This window comes from Dioscorea cayenensis, chromosome 19, assembly GCF_009730915.1.
Source record: "Dioscorea cayenensis subsp. rotundata cultivar TDr96_F1 chromosome 19, TDr96_F1_v2_PseudoChromosome.rev07_lg8_w22 25.fasta, whole genome shotgun sequence".
Taxonomy (NCBI): Eukaryota; Viridiplantae; Streptophyta; class Magnoliopsida; order Dioscoreales; family Dioscoreaceae; genus Dioscorea; species Dioscorea cayenensis.
The window spans coordinates 14,407,342-14,419,458 of record NC_052489.1 but is presented as its reverse complement, the minus strand read 5'-3'; the positions used below and the strand labels follow the sequence as shown (position 1 = coordinate 14,419,458).

At 43.7% G+C, this 12,117-nt stretch overlaps 1 non-coding gene across 1 annotated transcript; it reads right to left on the bottom strand.

Moving 5' to 3' along the window:
* Window positions 1–2,119: 2,119 nt before the first annotated feature.
* On the bottom strand, window positions 2,120–2,226 carry LOC120251011. The gene has a single exon (XR_005533336.1). It is a non-coding gene; the product is annotated as a small nucleolar RNA R71 (small nucleolar RNA).
* Between the last annotated feature and the right edge of the window lie 9,891 nt (window positions 2,227–12,117).

The following is a 12,117-nucleotide window of genomic DNA, read 5'->3' as shown; positions in this document are numbered from 1 at the left end:
GGGCACAAGGGCAGTCACACTCAAGCATTCCGACTTATGCACATAAAACAAGATCTCCATCATCATATCCGTCATTGAAGAAGCAAAGTGATCCACGGCATAAACTGTAGCAAATCACAGTAGAAAATCACGGGCGCATGTTCCGTACACGCCCGTGGAGTCGCCCGATTCCATCCCTATTTAAAGCCGATTCAGCCCCGATTTTGGTATTCTTTTCTCCATCTTTTCCCCAACTTGTGAGAGGACTTCGGCTAGGGTTTCGAGGGGTATTGGCCAAGGTTTTGGGGAAGTTCTACGGCTCCAACATCGTGATTCCATTAGGAAGAAGGTTGGTAGGGGAGCTTTGATCGAGGCGTATCCTATACCGGACGAAGGAATCTTTGGACGACGAGTAGAGGACTCTCCACAAGACCATCGACACGATTATCGAGGGGGTTTCTTTATGGATTCATTGCTTTTACATTCGGTTTCTTTGATTGTATTAAGCTCCATGGAGAGCTAAACTCATAGTGTGTACTTGGATGATTGTGAACCCTAGGATGTATTCGTTTCATTGAATTTCTTTATTATGCTTTCAATAAATTGATGTTTATTGTGAGTTCCAACCTTGAATGCTTGATTGTATGAACATTTCCCCTAGAGTGACACTAGGGTTGAGAGTTCTTGTTGGTAACCTTGTGAGTGAGTGACACACCACTAGCGTTAGACAAAGCTAGGTTGGAGAGGGTTGAGAGGGTGAGTCGAGAGGCACAGGAGCGTCCCCTTTCCCCTCCGACGTGATAGATTCTACCTCCGTTCCTCGAGTTCTTTGCAGCCATAATGGAGTGAATGGTCTAAGGGATGAACCTCTGCTGGGGCCTAGTTGCGCGTGCAATGGAGTGAAGCGTTGAGAGGATCTTAGTATCTAGAGCTTAATTGTGGCTAGGGACCTTCCATCTGGACCAAAGGGGTAGGTCTATATTTAGGAAGAGATTTATCACTTGGAATCCCTAGAGCTCATTGCAACTCAATGCGAGTGCGAGGTGTTGAGATTGTTCGATTTCTCCTCCGGGACATGTATAGAGTTAGGCATAGTTGACCTTAGATTTGGGACTATGTAGGTAAGGATTTCCACGACTCACCATCGCATTGATTAGGAAGCATAATAGAGAGTTCTTGCACTTGAAGTGATCATCCTAGGTGAAGCATTATCCGAGTACCCCATTCTTTATCGATTGCCTTACCCTCTTCTTACTTTTGCTTTTTTACTTGTTATTTTTATTGTTGAGAATTGAATCAATTTCACACTTATCACTATTGATATTCCACATAGCTAAAAATCAAATTAAGTATTTTCATTCCCTACTCCCTGTGGATTCGACCCCGCTCACCCGGGATTATTACTTCGACAAGCCCGTGCACTTGCGGGATATAAGCAAGGGGATCTTGTCAAGTTTTTGGCGCCGTTGCCGGGGAGCTAGACGTTTAGAGATACTTTGCACTTTGTTTTCTTAGCTATTTCACCACACATTCTATTCCATATCTTCTTATTCTATCATTTTTTTCTGATTTTTTTCTTTTTCTTTGATACTGACTCCGAGTTATGACCCGAGGGAATCCATCAATATTGATTGAAGGAGACCCACGAGCTTGAACGTACACTTTCGAAGGAAAGGGAAAGAACTCATGACAAGAACGACCTAATTCAAATTTGATTTGGACGTAGAAGGATCCGACAACATGGCGTAGCAGTAATGAGCAACAACGGACACTATCCGATTATGCCGGACCTTCGATGATTGGGGACACAATCGAGTATTGTGCGTCCCCCAATCATGACTCGAATTTTTGAGCTAAAGCCGGCATTCATCCATATGCTCGCAGTAGATCCCAGCACAATTCAACGGTTTTGGCCGATGAGGATCCAAACAAGAACATAGAGAGCTTCCTCAAGGTGTGTGACATCGTCGAAGATCAATGGTGTGACGGATGATGCCATCAAATTGAGAGCCTTCCCATTTTTCCTTAAAGGGGAAAGCAAAGCGTTGGCTACACTCATTGCCTAGGGCATCAATCACTACATGGGAGGAGATGGTAGAAGCTTTTTCTAGCCCGTTATTTCCCTCCCGGAAAATCAGCCAAGCTTAGGAATGAGATCTCATCCTTTATGCAATTGGAATTGGAGTCTCTATTTGAGACATGGGAACGGTTCAAGGAACTCCTGCGCAAGTGTCCGCAACACGGATTTCCGGAGTGGATGATTGTTCAAACCTTCTACAATGGGTTGAATGCAGGTACAAGACAACTCTTGGATGCGGCGGCAGGAGGTACCTTAGGTAGCAAGACCCTCGACGAGGCTCGTCAATTGATTGAGGAAATGGGGTTAAATAGCTACCAGTGGAACGCGAGGGAGAAGAAAAAGGTGGCCGGTCTCCATGAAATTGATGCGGTAACTTCATTGGCGGCCCAAGTGGAGAGTTTGAGTAAGAAGCTAGATCTTATAAGTTCGAATAGAGTTGCGGCAGTAACCAATTGCACCAGTTGTGGTGGAGGACATGCTCCCTCCGATTGCCCAATCGTCATTGGTGATGTTTTTTCAGTTGAGAATGTCGACTTTGTAGGTAATGGAATGAGACCTCAAGGGAATCCATACAGCAACACCTACAATTCAGAATCATCCCAACTTTTCATGGAGTAATCAAGGACCACAGAAGACCATGGGGCCATCGGGGTTCCAACAACAACAACAAGCCCCTCAAGTGGAAAACAGAATTTCATGTTTGGAAACCCGAATGACGGATTTGGATAAGCACTTGGCTAGATTTGTTCAATCAGCAAATACAAGATTTGAATCAGTCGAGGCTACACTTCGCAATCACACCGCCTCCTTGCACAACCTTGAAAATCAAGTGGGGCAAATTGCAAAATCTCTTTCCGAAAGGCCACATGGAAGTTTACCAAGCAACACGGAAACCAACCCGAGAGAACATGTGAAGGCGATCGCTTTGAGAAGCGGTCGTGAGGTTGAAGGGTGGCTTCCGAGTGAAATGCCGAAAGAACACGCACCCGAGGTCGTAGAGGTTGAGAAGGAAGCAAACAAAGAGAAAGAGGTGGCATCCCCATCTTTCAAGCCAAGAATCCCTTATCCCTCTAGATTGAAGAATGACCAAAGGGATGACCAGTATAAGAAGTTCCTGAGTTTGTTCAAGCAACTCCACATCAACATTCCTTTTGTTGAGGCTTTGGCTCAAATGCCTAAGTATGCGAAGTTCCTGAAAGACCTACTGACCAACAAGAGGAAATTGGAGGAGAGTGCTTCAGTGGTGCTTGATGCTTCATGCTCGGCGGTGTTACAAAAGAACATGCCGAACAAGAAGAAAGACCCGGGAAGCTTCATTATTCCATGTAACATCGGCAACTTAGGTGAGGAAATGGCATTGGCGGATTCGGGGGCAAGTATCAACGTCATGCCATATACTTTCTTCCAAAAGCTAGGCTTGGGTGAGCCTAGGCCTACTCGGATGACTTTACAATTGGCGGACCGAACGGTACGACATTCGAGAGGCATCATTGAAGACGTACTTGTCAAGGTGGACAAGTATATTTTTCCGGTTGACTTTGTAGTGCTAGATGTTGATGAGGATGCAGATGTACCCTTGATACTTGGGAGACCGTTCTTGCGGACTTCCAAAGCATTGATTGACATGGACGGCGGAGAGCTCACGTTGAGAGTCGGAGACGATAAGCTCACTTACCGCCTTGCTGAAGCCATGCGGCATTCTCTTGATTTTGATGATACTTTGTATTTTCTAGACACTACTGATGAAATTGTGGATGAATATATACAGGAAATGTTCAACCCGGATCCGTATGAAGGTTTGTTCGACCAAGAGGAGAGCAATGAAGAAGTACTGATGCTTGGTTCGACTGGAGAGGAAACATCTACCCAGGGAATCTTGAAGAAGGTGCTCCGAAAAATGAAGAGGGCTCGAAGACGCCACCGAAAATGCCCCAAGACTGTTGGAGACGTACATGAGCCAAGGGAGTTGGACGAACAATTGCTTGGTGGTCCGAAGCCCGCTAGTACACCCTCTACCCTCAAGAGACTTTGCTCATCATGCTTTCAAGTTATGGGTAAGAGGGCAACCTTCATTCATGAACCCCCGTGAGGTAAGAAAAGATACGTCAAGCTTAGTGACGTTAAACAAGCGCTTCTTGGGAGGCAACCCAAGTGTTTACTGTTTTCGTACCTTTTAGTTTAGTTTGCTTGCATGAATAAATTGTTAAGAGTTGGTGTTTCAATTTTTGAATGCTTATGCTGTGATCCTATTGTGGGTATTTACAAGAATTCTTTATATATCTTTTGTTGAGAATTGATGAAGTTTGGTCGTTTGAGTTCCATTTTGTGTTTTTATCTGGTATATCTTGCACAATAGAGCAGGCTCTGAGTGTATAAACATGTTCAGGCTAGTTCTGCAGAGCCTGCAGGTTTTTCTAAGTCATCCAGAGAAAACCCACGGGCGTGTGGTATTTCCACACGCCCGTGGATGTGTACTGAAAACTCGTCCAGAGAGGGCACAGGGGCGTGCGGCTGCCCCTGTGGGCGACCTTGTGAACCACGCACGGGCGTGGGTAATTTCCGCACGCCCGTGCGAAACTCTGCAGGTTACCCCCTCCATCCCGAGAAAACACAGGGGCGTGCAGCCGCCCCTGTGAGTTGAGGCATGTGAATGCCCACTCCCGTGTGGATATTCCGCACGGGCGTGGGGGTAACTTGATATTTTTCTCGGATAACCAGGGAAGCCACAGGGTCGTGCGTCTTCCCCTGTGGGTCTGGCGCACGGGCGTGGGTATTTTCCGCACGCCCGTGTGAGATCAGTCAGAGTCAATGGAGCGTTTTCCCGAGAAGGCACAGGGACGTGTGTACACCCCTGTGGCGCTCTCGAAGTGAGGCGCACGAGCGTGGGTAATTTCCACACGCCCGTGGGGATACACAGAATTCCAAGAGACGCGATTTTCTCATTAAAAACCTTGTGATCCGTCTCATTCTTCATCTCCAGTCGCCGGAAAACGGTTCCCGATTATCTTTCCGACCCTTCGTCGCTATTTGGAGGAACTTTCTTCGCTAATTTTACCAAATTTCAGACATTTTCATATTCATCTCTTTGGTAATCCTTTTATCCTCTTTTCTTCGCCAATTATGGTTTTTCACGGATTGAATACTTTTAAATGCGAATTTTCATGCATGATGGATGTGTAGTAAGCATTTAGAAGTGGTTTTAAAGTGAATTGTTAAGATTTGTTGTGCACCCGTGCGGAAGTTTCATGCTCTGCAGTTCCACACGGGCGTGGGTAATTTCCACAGGCCCGTGTGGATTTCTGTAGTATATTGTGTTGGAGATTTCTGATTGTTTTCTTCTTTTGTACTATAGATATGGCACCTCGCGCAAAGAAAAACGAAGTGAAGCGCCTCAGACTCACCTCACCCGAACCGATACATGTGGAATTCTCGAACCCTGAGCATCAGGCTCGCTTCGAGAGACTTTCAGCACTTGGGTTTGGTCAGACTTGCTTCGCGGATGTACAAGTGCTTCAAGATATTCATCAGGGTGACAAGTTGATAAATGAGATTGATGAGATGCTGGCAGTGGGAAGCTGGAGGAGGCTGCTGACGATTAGTGAGCCAGCTTACCACGCACTAACGCTAGAGGTTTTAGCGTCCTTTGAGTTTCTATTGCTGCATGGGAGAGTTGACACCACAGAGGCGATACAGTTTCAGGCATTCGGACATCCATTCTCCATGAGCATCACTGAGTTTTCGATTAGGACGGGCCTGTACGATGCCGTTTATGCAGGTACCGTGGAGTATGGCCGACTACCAGTAGACTTTCCAGTGTCAGTCACCCCATATTATGCGTACAGAATTTTGTGTGGACGTTGGGAGTACGAACCGGGATTGTCGAAGGCCTCTAGCTTGTCCCGGTTCAGTTACAGATATGTACACGCAGTCATCAGTAGATCCGTGACAGGTCGAGCAGATAACACAGCCGCTTTGACCAGGCTGGATCTGCTTTTCTTATACTCCATGGCCCGCAATGTACCACTTCACTTAGGGTGCATTTTAGCAGATGTTTTGCAGTACCAGAGTCATTCAACGAGAGTGAGTCTACTATTTGCTGGCCCTTATATCACCAGACTCATTTTGGTAATGGGTTTGGGCGACGCTCTACGTGGAGCTGAGAGGACAGTTGTACCCACTCCTCTTACATTCGATACGATCAGGATGATGGGGTTGGTACGGAGGTTTGGGCCAGGGACTTACATTCTCACTACAGCTACCGCTGAGACCACCAGGAGCGACGGAAACACTGCACAGGATATCCAGCAGACTCCTCCATCTTCTATAGCACCGGGTGCTCGAGCCTATGATCGTATTGAGAGGATGGAGACCGAGGTTAGAGAGATTCGGACTGACATAGCGGAGCTCCGGGTTATGCAGTCGACCCAGTACACAGATCTTGTGGCCCGATTCGATTTTCCTTCGAGATCTCCTGAGACTCAGATCCCCAGTTCCTCCAGCACATACATCCTCGACCCCAGCATCAGAGGACCCACCATGTGCTTCCACTTCCGCAGCAGCAGCACAGGAGCCTGAGCGCAGCACCGACACTTGACTTCTTCCTCTTTACTTTCATGCATTTTACTTTATCTTATTTTCTTATTTTTAGACTTGTTCACTCAGAAAGGACTTTCCTTTTGATTTTATGTTATTTTGCATTATCGAGCTGTATTCATTGCTTCATCTTTTATACACTCGAGTTATTTTTGTTTTTCTTGAGCTTCACTGAACCCCCTCGTGTATGCGTGCAGATGGTCTTGTCATCATGGGAATTGAGACTTTGTCATGGGCACGGCCAAGTTGCTTCGGCACTTGCCCGTGTGAGCTTCACAACCCGTCGGAACATTACGCCCAAGTACTTAGCTCCATCAAACACCACACTAGGAGTCAGGGGAGTATTGTTTTGATTGCTTCCCCCACATATATTCTTCATTGATATACATTATGAGTGGGCTTGCATGTGTACATTGAGGACAATGTACAACTTAAGTGTGGGGGGGAGTTTCATAGTGCACACATCTTTTTTATTGTTCTTGATTGTTATATGCTCACATAGCCAATGGCGGTTCGCCTTAATTGCAATGATTGTATTCTTGAGTCTAGGAGAATTGTTAACATTGAATGGTTTCATGCTCTAGTTCTTGCTTGAATTTTTAGGAATTTTTGCCCGATTTACACTTAGTGCACTACTCATTTTTTTTAAACTCTTTTGGAAACTCAAGTTCGATGTTAAAGGGACTAGTTATAGTTGTTTCTTGTGTTAAATTAAAAAAAAAATAAAAAAAAAATAAAATAAAATAAAGAACAAAATAGTTTTATTATTTGGTTGTGCTATTGGGTGGAAAGAGCTATCACCTATGAAGTATGAAGCTACTCTCATAAGTCGGATACTAGTTATGCCCTAATGAGAGAAAGAGCTATCTCATGGGATGAGTGAAAGCTACCACCCCGGTAGGAAGAGCTACCACCTCGAAAGTGTGAAAGCCACCTTAGCGGCCGCTTGGGAAAGGGCTACCTTAGAGGATGTGTGAAGCTACTACCGTTTTTGAAATGATCGTTGTTTTCTTGTTGTAGATAAATAAGTCCCTTATACTTAGAGCTTTGAGGAGTATACTTTGGGTTGACTTGAGTGAGTTCACACACTTACACGATTTCGGGTTTGTTGTCCTTTTTATTCAAGTTTTTTTAGCTAGAGCATTGATTTTTTTCATATTTAGTGTTGAAATTTCCCTTTCTTGTAGAATGCTCTCTTTGTATGCTTTTGGTGAACCTAAGGCCAAGCACTTCCAATATTTCCTTCATCCATGCAGATAATATTTTAATTTTTTTGCTTGAGGACAAGCAAAAGCTTAAGTGTGGGGAGTTTGATAAGTGCTTGTGCGATATGAATGCGAAGCATTATTTCCTTATGTTGAGCATTACTTTCCTCGGGTTTTTTTACACTAATATGTGTTTTTTTATGTTACTTTCGTGCATGTAGGGTTGTGAAACCAATTATGAAGGAAAGAAGCCAATGTGGATCACAATGCACCGATTTTGGACGAAATCTTGCTAAAGTTCAAACGCGAAGATATAAGTCGGGTGCGAGATGCTAGAGTGTGTGCCAACCTCCCCGTATTTGAGTTTACACAACCATTTGGAGGGGCACAAGGGCGAGTCACACTCAAGCATTCCGACTTATGCACATAAAACAAGATCTCCATCATCATATCCGTCATTGAAGAAGCAAAGCGATCCACGGCATAAACTGTAGCAAATCACTGTAGAAAATCACGGGCGCATGTTCCGTACACGCCCTGTGGAGTCGCCTCGATTCAGACTCTATTTAAAAGCCGATTCAGCCCCGATTTTTGGTATTCTTTTCTCCATCTTTTTCCCCAACTTGTGAGAGGACTTGGCTAGGGGTTTCGAGGGGTATTGGCCAAGGTTTTTGGGGAAGTTCTACTGGCTCCGACATCGTGATTCCATTAGGAAGAAGGTTGGTAGGGGAGCTTCGATCGAGGCGTATCCTATACCGGACGAAGGAATCTTTAGACGACGAGTAGAGGACTCTCCACAAGACCATCGACACGATCATCGAGGGGGTTTCTTTATGGATTCATTGCTTTTACATTCGGTTTCTTTGATTGTATTAAGCTCCATGGAGAGCTAAACTCCTAGTGGGTACTTGGATGATTGTGAACCCTAGGATGTATTCGTTTCATTGAACTTCTTTATTATGCTTTCAATAAATTGATGTTTATTGTGAGTTCCAACCTTGAATGCTTGATTGTATGAACATTTCCCCTAGAGTGACACTAGGGTTGAGAGTTCTTGTTGGTAACCTTGTGAGTGAGTGACACACCACTAGCGTTAGACAAAGCTAGGTTGGAGAGGGTTGAGAGGGTGAGTCGAGAGGCACAGGAGCGTCCCCTTTCCCCTCCGACGTGATAGATTCTACCTCCGTTCCTCGAGTTCTTTGCAGCCATAATGGAGTGAATGGTCTAAGGGATGAACCTCCGCTGGGGCCTAGTTGCGCGTGCAATGGAGTGAAGCGTTGAGAGGATCTTAGTATCTAGGGCTTAATTGTGGCTAGGGACCTTCCATCTGGACCAAAGGGGTAGGTCTATATTTAGGAAGAGATTTATCACTTGGAATCCCTAGAGCTCATTGCAACTCAATGCGAGTGCGAGGTGTTGAGATTGTTCGATTTCTCCTCCGGGACATGTATAGAGTTAGGCATAGTTGACCTTAGATTTGGGACTATGTATGTAAGGATTTCCACGACTTACCATTGCATTGATTAGGAAGCATAATAGAGAGTTCTTGCACTTGAAGTGATCATCCTAGGTGAAGCATTATCCGAGTACCCCATTCTTTATCGATTGCCTTACCCTCTTCTTACTTTTGCTCTTTCACTTGTTGTTTTTATTGTTGAGAATTGAATCAATTTCACACTTATAACTATTGATATTCCACATAGCTAAGAATCAAATTAAGTATTTTCACTCCCTACTCCCTGTGGATTCGACCCCGCTCACCCGGGATTATTACTTCGACAAGCCCGTGCACTTGCGGGATATAAGCAAGGGGATCTTGTCAGTATTGATAAATTACTTTAGCATTTTTAATAATTGAAGAAATACAAACACTATTGTATTCATAAGAAATACAAACACTATGATTTTAAAAAGATTAATTGATTTAAATAATTGATTAAATAAATAAAAGTTAACATATTTTTTTAAAATTGTAAATTTTTATTTTTATAATTTAATATTTTAAATATCTGATGAGTATCTAAATGTGCATCTTTTATTGTATTATTTTATACACTTCGCATGCATTTTTTATGGATTGATGCCCATTTTAGGCTTAAGTTGTTATAATTTTAACTATAAAGCATGAAAAGGGCTATTGGGGCTCTAAAATGCATTACAAAGTGTTTTAAGGTAAAATGGGTGAGTTTTGAAGCGAAGTTACTGAAATGTGTGGCATGCAACTGAAGTGGTACTATAGCATAGGCACGGATTTTATATGACCCACACAATAGGTTACATGAAATGGATGCTGCACATGTCATCACGCTTTTCCAAACATAGACTTTAACACCCTATGCAGGCACTTATGCTCTCACACATGACTCCTCACCAAGTGGAGATATAAATAGCTTACTTTTTGAGAAACACTTGGAAGCCATAGCAGCCGACAACTCTTGCGGAGAGTTTCTCATTCTGGAGGTAAGGTTTGGATGCAATTGCTATAAGGAGAGGATAGATCTTAAAGATCCAACATTGGAGGTTAACGCAACCTAGAAGGAAGTCGCGTTTTTGTTGGATAAGGAGCGACGACCTTGGATACCCTCAACTTCCATCTCTCCTCACCATCTTGCATCAAAGCGGAGTTTAGAATGAGTCTCTTGTGGTTTTACATGCTTTACTTTGTTGATTTATTTCTTATGTTGAACTAAACTTCCAAGACCACCAGATGTCGGTGAACCTTGTGAAAAAGCACGTGATTGTTAGATTTTTGGTTTGGTTTAATGCAACTTTGTTGTTTGAGATTCAATCGATGACACTTGTATACCTTAGATTACATTATCAAGAACTCCATAATTCATGTTTGAATTGAGAATTTGAGAATGATTATTCCTTTGCACTGAGTCATACATAAATTGAAAAGGTTTTAGGATGTTGACATACCCTAGAAATTGAAATTGAGTGTTGGCAAGGCCTCCGCTCTAGGGAAAACCCCATGACAGAGACTCCTTAATGCAATCATAGGAGAGTCAGTTATGAATAGTTTTAAGCTGACTTTCATATGTGACACATCCGTATATGCGTGTAAACCGCAAGTGCATGGGTATCAAAGTAATAACCCCAGATGAGTGGGTATCGTATCCACAGAGAGTAGGGAATAAAGATACTTAAGTTGTTCTTAACTAATGTGGAAGATGAATAGTGATAAGTGTGACAAAATATGAAATAACAAAAAATAAAAACAACAAGATAGAGGGCACAAGTAAAGGAGAAGGTATGGCAATCGATAAAGATGGGGTACCTGGATATTGATCCGCCTAGGACAATCGTTTCAAGTGCAAGAACCCTCTATTATACTTCTTAATTGATGTAACAATAAGTCATGGAAATCCTTAATTACATGATCCAAAATCTAAGGTCGACCATGCCTAACTCTATACATGTCTCAGAGGAGAGATTGAATAACCTCTCAACCTCGCACTCGCATAGAATTGCAATGAGCTCTAGGGATTCCAAGTGATAAACCCTATTCCTATGTATAGATCTAACCCTTTGGTCCAAGTGGAAGATCCCTAGCCACAATTAAGCCCTATGTGCTAAAATCACTTCAACGCTTCACTCTGTTGCACTCGCAACTAAGCCCCAGCGGAAGGTCATCCCTTAGCCCATTCACTCTACTAAGGCCGTAAAGAACTCTTGGAACATGGAGGTGGGATAGATCACACCGGAGGGAAAAGGGGACGCTCCGCTACCTCTCGACTCACCCTCTCAACCCTCTCCAATCTAGCTTTGTCTAACTCTCATGGTGTGTCATTCACTCACAAGAGTTACCAAGAAAAACTCTCAACCCTAGTGTCACTCTAGGGGAGTATTCATACATTCAAGTCTCCAAGATTGGAACTCACAATAAGCATCAATTAATTGAAAGCATAATAAAGAGGTTCAATGAAATGAATACATCCTAGGGTTCACAAATACCCAAGTACCCACTAGGGGTTTAGCTCTCCATAGAGCTAGATACAATCAATGAAATCGAATGTAAAAACAAAGCATCCATAGAAAACCCCCTCATTAGTCGTGGCGATGGTCTTGTGGAGAGTCCTCTACTCGTCGCAAGGGTTCCTATGTCCGGCCTAGGATACACCTCGCCGGATCGGTGTCGACGAAAGCTCTCCCACTAACCTTCTTCCAAATAACACACGATGTCGAAGCTGTAGAACCTCTCCAAAGCCCTAGCCAATACCTCTCAAAACCCTAGTCGCCGCCCTCTCTCAAGTTGGG